This window comes from Mesoplodon bidens (genome assembly GCF_964165515.1).
Source record: "Mesoplodon bidens genome assembly, chromosome: 7".
Classification (NCBI taxonomy): domain Eukaryota; kingdom Metazoa; phylum Chordata; class Mammalia; order Artiodactyla; family Ziphiidae; genus Mesoplodon; species Mesoplodon bidens.
Genome location: NC_138164.1, coordinates 112,021,763 through 112,027,762, shown reverse-complemented (window position 1 = coordinate 112,027,762; position 6,000 = coordinate 112,021,763). Strand labels below are relative to the sequence as shown.

At 53.4% G+C, this 6,000-nt stretch overlaps 1 protein-coding gene across 1 annotated transcript in view; it reads left to right on the top strand.

Moving 5' to 3' along the window:
* Nucleotides 1–666: 666 nt before the first annotated feature.
* The window catches only part of CPT1A (carnitine palmitoyltransferase 1A), a 65,630-nt gene continuing 60,296 nt past the window's right edge, over nt 667–6,000 (top strand). Inside the window, exon 1 of the mRNA XM_081241529.1 lies at nt 667–798. The gene's annotated coding sequence lies outside the window, so the exon portion shown is untranslated. The remainder of the gene's footprint in view (nt 799–6,000) is intronic.

Sequence of the window (6,000 nt, the reverse complement as noted above, 5' to 3'; positions counted from 1 at the left end):
CTCTGTCTCCACCTTCAGCCATTTCTATCCTGGCACCTACTATGCTTTAGGCGCCTGAATAGTTTACTAAATCTTACCAAAGCCCAGCAAGGGAGCAATGTTTATCCCAGTTATATGAAGAGGGGGCTCAGAAAGGTCACTGGAATAGGCATTACCGTGTCGGTTTCGTGAGCCACGCTGCCTCAAGATCCTATCAGCTGTCACTCCTGGGATAAGGTCCGATTTGGAGTGTGGGCTCTGAAATCAGACCCGGGCCCAATGTCGAATCCATCTTCTTAGTGTGACTGTGGGCAGGTTAGTGATCCCTTCTCTGACCCGGGCTAGGATCAGCTATTTATAGGGGTGCCGTGAGGATTATATGGGGCAATGCCTATAACGGACGAGCATGAGCTAGGCACTGTGCTAAGCGCTTTTACGGGCATGGCCCTAATGAGTTGGCCCATTTTTCAGATGAGGAAACTGAGGCTCGCAGGGCGAGAAATCTCGTCCTAGGCCTCAAGCTGGCAGAGGTCCGGAGGTGGCCTGCACCCCTACGAGCCTCAGTTTCCTCGCCCGACCCGCTCCCCAGGGCGCCCCGCCCCTGCTGATGCCCCGCCCCGTTCGTCCAGGTCCCGCCCTTGGCCCGCCGAGCGCCGGGAGTCGCCGCACAGCCCCTCGCGCCTCAGCCAATCGGCCGCGGGCGGCGTCGGTTGCCTTCAGCTTCGCCCGCTGTCCTCCCGCCCGGCGCTCGCTCGCTGCCTCGCTCACTCAGCCGCCGCTGCTGCTGTGGCTGTCGCCGCGCCTCTGTCCACCGACTCGGTAAGGCCGGGCTGAGGCCGCGCGCCGGGGGGGGGGGGGGTTGGCGGGAGCCGGGGGCTGGCTGCGGCGGCGCCCAGGGCCAGGGGCGGACGGGGACTGCAAGGGCCCGGACCGAGGCGGGGGCGGGGGGCCGCCGCCTGTGTCGGGGCGCCGAGGGACAGCGGTTCTTAGAGAGCTCGAAACCGGAGCGGGGCGGGACTCCCCATACCCCGCAGTGGATTGGGTCTAGGGGGTCCGCGTCAGTGTCGGTCCGCATGCGGGCAGGTCCGGTGTGGCTGCGGGAGGGATGCTCAACCCTTCGGACTTGGCCGGACGCCTCCGGGCTGGGGCCAGTAGGGCCACCGGCTCTCTTTCCCTTCCCATCTCCCCGTCACTTCCCAGGAGTGGGTTGATTGGGTCTCGGGGTCTGCCCGAGGATCGGTCGGCCTTGCGAGCAGGTACTGTACGGGAGCTGGAGGGACGCTTGACTCTCCGGACTTGACAGGATGCCCCCGGCCAAGGGACACCAGGACTGCCGGTTCCCTTTCCCCAGCATCCCACTTCCTTCGCCGAAGTGGATTGGGTCTGGGGATCCGTGTTAGGGCAGTGGAAAGGACGCGACGGCGGGAGGGATGCTCAGTCCTCGGGATATGGCAGCGCGCCGCGGATCCTTCCTCTATCTCGCCCCATCCCCTCCCCCTCCGAGAGTGGATTGGGTCTGGGGGGCCGTCCCGGGGTCGCGGGCCGGCCGAAGCGGGAGCCAGAGGGACGCTAGGGACTCAGCAGGGCGCCGCCGACCCCCTCCAGGCTCCCGCCCCCGCAGCGCAGCCGTGGGGACACGCCCTTGGCGCTGGGACTCCAGGCGGTGTCCAAGCGCCCTAGGTGGATGCGAATGGAGGCACCGGGCCTGGGTCCCCTCTTGCGAGCGCCCTCCATCCCCCCATGCGGCGCGCGGTCTAGGACAGGTGGGCGAGGAGAGCCTGCCCAAGGTCGCGCCGGGCCGGGGAGCTTGCCTTGCGGGGGGTGGGAGGGTGTGGGCGCTTCACGTGACCAGGCCTGGGCGAACTTGGCCTGCGAGCCCGGACGGCGTGGTCAGGGCGGTAGAGCAGCCGGGGCTCCGGGGCCTCTATTCCGGCAGCCCCTAACCCCAACTCCCTGGGCGAGCAGACAGTTCCTTTCGTTTTGGAAACGAAACACTGTGGATCAGTGTCTTTATAGTGTAAATCGGTGGTTGACTCACGTTAAAGCCGAACGGAACAAAGAAGATCTTACTTTTTTAACTCCAAGAGTTAAAAATCTCGAGAAATCAGGTTGAATACAGAACAATTTAATATTACCAACTTGGAGCTGCTTTCGGTTTCCTCTGTGCTCCATGTGATATTAAAATATTGAAGGGCAGATTTTAGTAGGAAACTGGTAACTTTGTAAGTCACCAAATAAAATCAGTTTAACCTTTTGAAAAGTGTATTTTGTTAGACCATTTTCTCACAGAGGCTTCCGGTTTCTGGTCATTCCAGATATTCAAGCATGCTTATTTCTTTCTAAACCACAAACCAAATGAATAAAAAATGGCCGAACACACTGGTCTTTTTATTTATTTATTTTTTTATGCCAGCAAGCATCACCCCCCTTTCCGAATTATTTAAGGTGACTCAGTGAATGTGGCACAAATGAGAACATTAATGCTGATGATAATGCTTATCGTTGAGGCGAGGGAGCGTTTAGTTGTAAGTGATAGGAGCTGAATGCAAAATTCTCGGTGGAGTTTGGGGTGGTTCTGCCCCTGCGTGCCCGGGGGCTGCTTTCCGTATGTAAATGAACGGCTTCCTTCCAAAGATGTGTGGCTAGACCTGATCTTGCACAGTGAACTCCATCTGAACAGCTGTTGGAATCAGAAAGAGAGCCATCTTAAGGAGTGCACATACTTTGTATCAAGAGTGGCAGAAATTGGAGTTATGCACAGGCCGAAATAACCTTTCGAGTTTGTACTGAAAACAAGCGGCCTTAACCCAGAGGTGAAGGGAAGAAAGCTGGCGTCGCTGCCGCCCGGCCTTGGCCCCGGCCCCAGCCCCCGTGGTCACCGAGCGGTCAAGCCTGGGTCTCCGGGGAGTCCTGGGGCGAGGGCCCGGGCTTACGCAACCCTGGCCCCGCGTGCCCATTCATGGAAGCACAGTTAATTGTTCCTTGGGCTGCGCGGTGAGCCCCTTCCGGAGGCGCTCTGGGCTCGCGGGGCGCGGGGCAGCGTTTCTGGTGTGGGCTGTCTTCGGGCACACAAAGCTCTTAACTGTCCCCAAAGTTGACCATGCAGGGCTCGGCCTTCCCCCCCAGAGGCGCTGCATTTCGCCCGCTGTCGCCGGAGTGGCACCGCCGCCGACGCGCGCCAGCTCGCTCCGGAAGGTGTCTACCCGGGCCGGGCCGGTGGAACAGGATCTGAACTCCCGGGGCGCGCCAGGCCGGGGGCGGGGCTCGCGGTAACCTTTCCCCTACTTTTCTCAGCCGTCACGTGACGCCCGGGGGGGAGGGGCGGGCCGCGCCGACCGCAGCTGCTGGCGTTGCCTGTGAGGACGCGTTCCAAGCGAGCAATTAAAGTTGCAGCCTGGAGTCTAAAGGCGGTGGGAAGGTGGGAGGCGGAAACGCTTACCCGCTCCGGCCGGGGGCTGGTTCTGCACTTTGATCCAATGCATTTTTTCCTTTGTTGGAAAAAATGTTTAGTCACTCTGCATGGTTATTATTGGCAGACCTGACAGTTCAGTTACCGGTGGAAGCCCGCACTTTTGAATTCCGGAAAAATTGCTGCTTTTAAGAATAAAATTGTTGCTCAAGCTGGCGTGTTTCAAGTGTGTTTCGGAGACTCTCCCTCTTTAACGAGACCTCTACTTTCTTCGAATGGCTTGAGCCCCTCTTGAGCTTTTCCTGCGAGGACTTTTCCGTTTTAAAAATAAGTACTAGGGCTTCCCTGGTGGCGCAGTGGTCGAGAATCTGCCTGCCAATGCAGGGGACACGGGTTCGAGCCCTGGTCTGGGAAGATCCCACATGCCGCGGAGCAACTAAGCCCGCGAGCCACAACTACTGAGCCTGTGCGTCTGGAGCCTGTGCTCCACAACAAGAGAGGTCGCAACAGTGAGAGGCCCACGCACCGCGATGAAGAGTGGCCCCCGCTTGCCACAACTAGAGAAAGCCCTCGCACAGAAACGCAGACCCAACACAGCCAAAAATAAATAAATAAATAAATTTATTAAAAAAATAATAATAATAAGTACTAGAAGCACACGGTGCAAAATGAAGGGGGTGCAGGTGGGAATTCAGCACAAAGCTGGCCTCCTCACCCGGTACCCCTCCCCAGAAGCTACCACTATTAAGTTTCCTTGACAACTGTAGAAATAGTCTAGGCTGTACAGGGCGTTAAAAAAAAAATCTGTTACAGACATCTCACAGCTCCATCAACATCAAGTCCTACTGCCAAAGAAACAAACCAATGCTTTATAAAATACAGAATTGGGAACAATTAGGGAAGCAGAGGACGAACTTGCATGGATATGTAAGGAAACTAGCCGTGAAAAGAGCCTTTTTGAGGGGGTTTCCTTTGCATTATATTTGTACACAATTATATTGATAATCCATATAATTATATTTTGAAAGATGTTGCATAAAAATAGGCAATATATGAATAATACTACTAACCTTCAACAGTTCATCCTAACGACATGGTAAAAATACGGATAATCTAAAGGAAACTCTTCAAAAAATCTGTTACTTAACACAAGTAAGGAATATTTTCTGCTTGTTGATTTCTGATTGCCTTTTGATTTTGCTGCCTTTTGTGAACTTCACCTTTTACCCCAAGCAAATATTAGGTGACTGAGAGCCTCCGTTCAGTGGAATGTCCTTTAGTTTTTTTTCATGTGAGCTGTTTTTGTGTCCAGGAATGTTTAGGGAAGTTAATAATTGAAAGGAATTGTGCTACCCAGTGAGGTGTGCCTCTCCAGGCGTACAGTAGGTTAATGGCCACTCTGGAGGGTTGGAAAATAGGGTAGCTACGTGCAGCTTACGAAGGCTTATCGGCTAATTGTTGGACACCGAGTTCTCTAGGTAAAAAGGAAAGGAATCGTTCGTACACTCCATGGGGTGGTTCACCCACCCATCCCAGGAACCTGAGGGTCATCCTAGATTCTGCTTCCTAAATGGCTCTTTTTTTTAAAAAAATTTACTTATTTATTTGGCTGTGCTGGGTCTTAGTTGTGGCATGTGGGATCTAGTTCCCTGACAAGTTTGTATTAACAGCTAGAGTCTGTCATAGAGTGAAGTAAGTCAGAAAGAGAAAAACAAGTACTGAATGTTAACACATATATATGGAATCTAAAAAAAAAGAAATGGTTCTGATGAACCTAGGGGCAGGCAGGAATAAAGACGCAGACGTAGAGAATGGACTTGAGGACACGGGGAGGGGGAAGGGTAAGCTGGGACAAAGTGAGAGAGTGGCATGGACATATATACACTACCAAACGTAAAATAGACAGCTAGTGGGAAGCAGCCGCATAGCACAGGGAGATCAGCTCGGTGCTTTGTGACCACCTAGAGGGGTGGGATAGGGAGGGTGGGAGGGAGACACAAGAGGGAGGGGATATGGGGATATGTGTATACATATAGCTGAGTCACTTTGTTATACAGCAGAAACTAACAACATTGTAAAGCAATTATATTCCAATAAAGATGTAAAAAAAAAAGCTAACACAAAATAACCTTGCCTTTAAGAAGTCGTCCTATGCTGTAACTCGGACTTTCCTTCTTATGAAATAATACTTCATTTATAAGATTATACATGTATCACTGATTTTTCCAAGTGTCGGCCTCTCCGTGCCCTTAAAAAGATTTAATGCACGGAGTTTTGGTTTCTTTCTCCTTTTGCAAGCAAACACTGTCGTGCAGAGTGAAGTACAGTAATGCTGCTGAAAGTTAAACGTCAAAGACGTTGGGCTGGGGTATCAAACGTAGTGGGAAGAGGAAGGATGGAAATCCACATTCTTGGAGGACTGCTGCTGGCCTGTGGCTGCAGTTGGGCAGGTACAGAGTATGTTCCTGCATTGGAGACCTAATGTGAGTTATGGGTAACGTGCGTACTTTATTTGACAGGAAACAGATCTTACGAATGGCGATGACATGTGCTCTAGGCGCCCCCCCCCCACACTCACACACACGTCTAAGTGTCAGACCTGGAAGTTGAAC